The sequence below is a fragment of the Silurus aristotelis genome, assembly GCF_946808225.1.
Source record: "Silurus aristotelis genome assembly, chromosome: 3".
Lineage (NCBI taxonomy): Eukaryota > Metazoa > Chordata > Actinopteri > Siluriformes > Siluridae > Silurus > Silurus aristotelis.
Genome location: NC_139576.1, coordinates 1138724 through 1145271, shown reverse-complemented (window position 1 = coordinate 1145271; position 6548 = coordinate 1138724). Strand labels below are relative to the sequence as shown.

The window sequence follows — 6548 nt, the reverse complement described above, 5'->3', positions numbered from 1 at the left end:
AAATACTTTCTTCTGAAATACGGTGTATTTGTTCCGCATCAAGATTTAAAAGCGTCTTAAAACGCAACACTACAGATCTTTTTAATAAATAATAGAAATAATAATTATACACCATACATTCTAAATATTCCTAAATAATTTAATATAATCATATCATATAATGAAATATAAATAGATATCTAAAGATTTGTTTTACTTAAAAAAAAAAATAATAAAAAATAAATCTTTTCGGCTTCTCCCGTTAGGGGGCGCCACAGCGGATCATCCGCACGTTTGATTTGGCACATGTTTTACGCTGGATGCCCTTCCTAACGCAACCCTCCCCAATTTATCCGGGCTTGGGACCGGCACTAAGAGTGGCTGGGGATGGTTCCCTGACCGGGAAAAAATAAAAAATAAATAATCGTTATAAAAAATTAAATCCATAAAATAATTGTAATAAATTATTTGGTCTTTGTGCATCAGGAAAAAAAAATCAGCATTAAAAAATTATAATATTTAATATTAATTAATAATTAAGCTTTTTTTTTTTTTACTTTTTCATTCAGGCTGTATTGGAAATGTAATTATTATTATTATTATTTAAATTAAATCATTTGCATGTTAATAAATAATTATGTGCTGAAAATCAATACTTTTCTCTCAATGTGAACATTTTACTTTTTTTGTCAAAACTATGCATTTAAATTGAATCAAATAATTGCAATAATAGTGTTATATGAATAGTTTGTGTTAAATTCAGTTGCACTGCTACTAAAACTCATTTATTTATTTCTTAAAAAAAACTCAGCATCAGTTAAATGATTCAGTAGTGTTGAAATTGTCTGGTTAAATAAACAGAAATGATCTGAGCATCAGTATATCTATCAGTCATAATGGTGTTTAATATAACAATATCCACACGATATATATTGCAAAATATAGAAGTGGACACCTGACCATAAGATGTGAAGTGAATTTTTTTAAACGTCTCATTCCACATTTAGTGTCCGTTTGCAGTTATAATAAGCTCCACTCTTCTGGAATGATGTTCCACTAGATTTTGTGGAAGGCCTGTGGTGCAGTCAGCATTCGCATTCATCCCAAAAGTGTTCAAAAGGGTTGGGGCAGATCTTCCTGGAGCTGGCTTTGTGGGCATTGTCATGCTGGAACAGGTTCATGAGAAGAATAAATGTCATGCTTCTGCAGCCAAAGATGCCCAGTAACAGTTGTGTGCCTTCAAGTTTTGGGAACTACACGTGGCTGGAAAAGTCCCAATGCTTGTGTTAATATAGTGTAGATTAAATGGTGGTGTAATTCTCTGTGTGTCCTGTAGAGGTCGTCTCCATCCCTCACTGTGAGCTCAGACTCAAACACACCACACACCTGCTCTCCAGATGCCAGAGAGTAAAAACCACAATCCTTCAGTGCTTCACAGAGCTTCTTTTCTTTTTACTTCTCTGCTTTCTCTCAGGCTTGACGACATTTCTCTGTCCTCGCCATGTTTACGTGAGCGAGCGTCAGCGTGAGCGGGAAAAATCACCTGATGACAGAACCGAGGACTTTAGCTCACCTGCAGTGACACGGTCATGTGACTTTAAGACTCTTCACGCACATGAAGCGTGTGCTGTTATTTATTTATCATGTCGTTTTAACACGAACACTAGCGCACGCACACACACACACACACACACACACACATTCTGTGCTGATCAAACCTTTCACAGTGATTATTTGAGTAGCTGGATCTTAAACTAACCATTAACAAACTTATTTTTATGTTTGCTTCTGCAGATTGATGCTAACCAGGTGTTGTGTGTGGAAATAAAGCAAACTATAAATAGCTTGATGCTAGAAAAAACTTTTAGTGAATTGGTTTACACACAAAACACCAGCAAAAGCTGACAGCCTGACACAATGACGGGTCAAGAAAAAAAGAAAATAATGATTAGGTGAAAGAAATGAGATTCATGAGTCAATAATTCAGGTTACTTGTGACAGTCATCAGACTCCTTATTCGCACTAAATGTAAATATGCGAGCTCTTCCCCAGCATAATAATATAGAGTCTTGATTTGAATCAAATTACAGTTTTTGGTTTAAACAATGTTCTGTTCAGTTTAGTTTGTCTGGTAACATGCATTGTTAACTAGCAGGGAGCTCATTTGCTGAAATTATAGTGACTTTGTCTATTTTGTGCCTAATGGCAACGACAGTACACCAGGGTGTGTCTACTTTGCTTTTGGGAACATTCTTGCTATCGAAAGAACTGAACACAGCATTAATATGGCACTTTTCTAGATACTCACTTTAACCCCAACTGCACATCTTCTACAGCACATGGAACATTTCTAAACTAGCTATTAAAGAAATATTAGGAAAATAATCATTGTTGATTGGATGCATCAGTTCCAGGAGTGATGATTTCTATCTACTGCTAGATGTATTGAACAAGACTTGATAAGAAATTAAGGAACTGAAAAAGAAGGTCCTCATGAGGGAACTGTTCTCTAAGTTCGAGGTACCAATCATTATCCTGCACTATTTGGATTATAATAGATAACACTTTGTTCAGCTACTATGGTGTAAAACCATTCAGTGCAAACTATGTCAAGCTGATATGAAAAGAATCATATCTGCTGTATGAAGACTTTCCACAATTCTCAATGCTTGGTCTTCTTCAGTTTTGCATCTATGCTCGATCTCGCATGGATTTTCATACCATTGCTAAGCAGGTGAACTAATCCTCTCCAAGACCCTCTTGTTACCGCAAAGACCTCAGTATGTCTTACAAACATCCCATCATGGATGGTAGATCATTATCTGAAAATAAAACCTAGTAAAACCGACCTGCTGTTCATCTCAGATAAGATTGTGTTATCTCGATGGATCAAGTTTATTTCTAAAGCGCTTTTCACAATGGACATTGTCTTGAAGCAGCTTTACAGAACTTTATAATTAAAGTAAATGGTGTGTGTGTTTATCCCTGATGATGAAGACTGGGGCGACTGTGGTGAAGGAAAAACTCCCTTAGATGTTATGAGGAAGAAACTTTGAGATGAACCAGACTCAAAAGCAGAACCTCATCCTCATTTGGGTGACATCAAGAGTGTGATTATAGTCTTTAAACACTACAGAACACTGGAGTGTGAGAACTAACATGAGCACTGGAGTGTGTGATTATGACTGATGATCTTTCTACAGTCTTTTACAGTCAGACAAACAGTTTAATAAAGTATGATCACTGTCTGATCTCATTTTTTGCTCTGTGACCAAAAAATGAGATCAGACAGTGATCATACTTTATTAAACTGTTTGTCTGACTGTAAAACAACCTACGAGGAGGTAACCATGGCCGACTAACTGCCCCTTTCTTCACACGTTTCCTAATCTAACATTCCCATGTTCTTTTCTTCTTTACATCTTCAGTAGAATTTGTCTATTTCTATCCACATGCATCACTCAGGTGTTGTTCAGTCCCTCGTCATCTCTGAACAGGATTTCTGGACTACTCCACCAGCCCCAACTGATCCAGAATGGAGCTGCCGCAATGCTCTACTCCCCTTCATCGGCCCCCTGTAGTGCTAAATCAGATTTAAAACACAGATACTCACAAACAAAGCCAGAAATAAACCAGCACCTCTCAGTAAATGCTCTCTCTGATCTTCAGACACTGCTCAATTGATCTCACCATCTTTCGGGGTACAAGGAAGGCACGTTTCAAGACTCGCCTTCAAGATCGGGGTGGATTTATTAGTGAAGACTTTGAAGAACTTCTATAAGTTGCTCTTGATGAAGGTGTCTGCCAAAGTGCATGAATGTAAATGTCATATCTTCTGGATCTGGATTCAGGATGACTTCTGCTGCATTCTGGACTAATTGGAGCTTGTTCAAGCAAGTACTAGAAAACCCAGACAGTAAGGCATTCCAATAATCCAACCTTAAAGTAATAACACCATGAACTAGATGTTTTTCTGCATTGTTTAATGACCATATTTGTTTTATCCAACAGTTTACTTTTAGGTACATTTGGTCCTAATAAAAATGCTTCCATCTTATCAGGGCGTTTAAAGTCAGTACTGCTGGCCTTTTTACCATCGTCTCTATTAGCAACGGGTCTGTTTCTTTAACCAATCAGATTTCAGATTCTCCTCACAGGGCAGCTCGCTGGCCCCGAATAGCGTCAGCATTGTTCCGTCCTCTGATTGGTTGTTCAGAGGGAAACTGTTACAGCCGAGTTTGACTGGTAAAACATGTGTGTAGCTCTGCACACGTTCATACATCTGAGTTAGACTTTTTTACACCTACGGAGGAAGAGAAATTGATTTGGTCTCAGAAAAGCTAGACATGGTAAAGAGGTCCAACTAACTAGGTCCAAGCTAGCTAGCTTGTCTCAGTCTGGGAAAGGGTTTGTTCATCATTTCCAGACCACTGAATACGAGCGGTACCACTGGATTACAGCCTCTGGGGGGCGCTGCACATTATGAGTCTGCATCTCTGGTGAGTAGGTTGTGTTTTATTTATATTTTAATGTTTTTGTCATGTTATTAGACAAATATTGATTGTGAACTGCTCCAGATGTTGTAGGTGCACAGTTGTGGTTGTAGTGTAGAGGTTTGGAGTCTTAACTGGGTTTGTTGTTTTAGTAAAATGGTTTTCACCTCCATATGTGAAATGTAATGCCACGTGTTGTTATATTGTGTTTTTGTATTGTAATGATAGTTTTTATAATTGCGATGTGATAGTGGTGTATTAATAGGCTGATTAAGTCGGGTACGTCCCCACTGAAGGCCCAGGTACCAATTGCATGACCCGCCACAGGTCACACCATTAGTCTCCAAAAGACCTGAGCCAAGAGAGAGCTGTTCCCTTTATTCCAACAACGTTCTCAAGTCCAGCAAGCAGGAGATTATGATAAATTGTGTCAAAAGCTGCAATAAATTTAAGCAACACAAGCGAGAAGCAAGGAGAGCAGGGTAAATTAAATTGCTGATATCTGATATAGTTTTATTGTAATTTTTTTACTGTTATCAAATTGTCTCATTTGATAATTTAACATTTATTTATATTAAATTATATTTGCTCTTGAAATAAAAATCATGAATTTATCACTGCAGTATAAAGTAATGATGGTCTGCTTGTGCTTGGCTTGCACTTTGGTGGTATAATGTAACACGACCAGTTAACGCAAATGCAGGCAAAATGTTTTATTTTGAAAAAAAAAAAAGCCAGACCAATCCAAATCATTATCTAGAACCATAATCATGAAGTAGACACTGGTCAGGTGTTCAGCAAACATCACAGAATGGGGCGAATCACGAACAAGAAGTTGAAAACAAAGCGTGAACCAGACTCATCAGGGGCTGGTATGTGGAAGAGAAAGGAGCAACTAAATGCAACACTTTGCTTAGTACAAAAACAAACAGGGGTAATCACTAGTATATAATCCTAAAAGCTGTAAGCGATAGGGATTAGTGGGGGAAACTATTAATGACAGGATTGGGGTGGAGACGTGACATGAAATCAAAACAAAGACACAAATGGGAATGAAAATACACACTGCTAAATAAACAAAACATGAAAACACAAAAGTTCATCAGAATGCTGTGAGCTGGCATGTGATCTGTTAAATCCAGCCTGCAGCACTCAATGTCAGAGTCCATCCTGATCCTGAGGACTGCTTTATGTGGATCTGGGAAGGAGGCCACAGTGTTTGCCTCAGCATGGAGATTGGTTTGGAAGGCAGTGTTGTTAGCCTCTGGAAGAACTTTGGAGTTGTTTCTGTGACAGCTCAATATTATGGTCCCTGAGTGATTACTCAATGCAGCTAGCACACACAGTTTAGCCTGCCCATCTGCTCCCTGGCCTTGGCTCTGGATTGTCACCTGGTTAATTAGTCCTGTTCTTAGATTAAAAAAGTAAGCAGTAAGATTAGAGAGACTCACCTTTCTGAGTAGGATGGATACTGTCTTGCCCTAACAGGCAGCCTTGCCCTCAAAATTATTTTAATTATGGGTTAAGCCTACATTGTTTTCAGAGCAACACCTGGACATCCAGCAGTTCAACGCCCGTAAGCTGCTGTAAGTTATAAAAGATAGAAGCAGAGCATATTATGGCCTCAGACATTGTCTTTACTATTTTACAATGATACTCTTAGTGACCTCCAGAAGAGTGAAGTAACAAAGTACAAATACCTTGTTACTGTACTTAAGTAGACTTTTCTGGTATCAGTATTTTACTCCACTATTTATTTTTCTAAAAAATTAACTTTTTACTTTCACTTATTAAATTGTTTACACAAATATCTGTACTTGCTACATTTTCAAAACAGACTTGTTACTTTAGTTTTATTCTATTTGGTGACATGGTCAATATTTCATTTCATTGCACCATTTTCAGCACAACAACCTGTTTCCTGTCATTGTGCAGCTTTTTCAATTCGCTGGTGTATCATTTCCCGTCTCTCTCACACCACAGACATAGACTAGTTTCTGAAGCTCACAATGAGCAGGCAGAAGGCAGTAAAAAGACTAGGGTTAACGAGACAGAGATGAGACAGAGGGAGTCAGT

The 6548-nt window shown here is 37.9% G+C and overlaps 1 long non-coding RNA gene across 1 annotated transcript; it reads right to left on the bottom strand.

Moving 5' to 3' along the window:
* Positions 1–1405: 1405 nt before the first annotated feature.
* Positions 1406–4304, bottom strand: LOC310723341. Its single transcript, XR_014532651.1, has 2 exons — positions 3303–4304; positions 1406–3244 (listed from the first exon to the last, which is right to left on the bottom strand). It is a non-coding gene; the product is annotated as an uncharacterized lncRNA (long non-coding RNA).
* Between the last annotated feature and the right edge of the window lie 2244 nt (positions 4305–6548).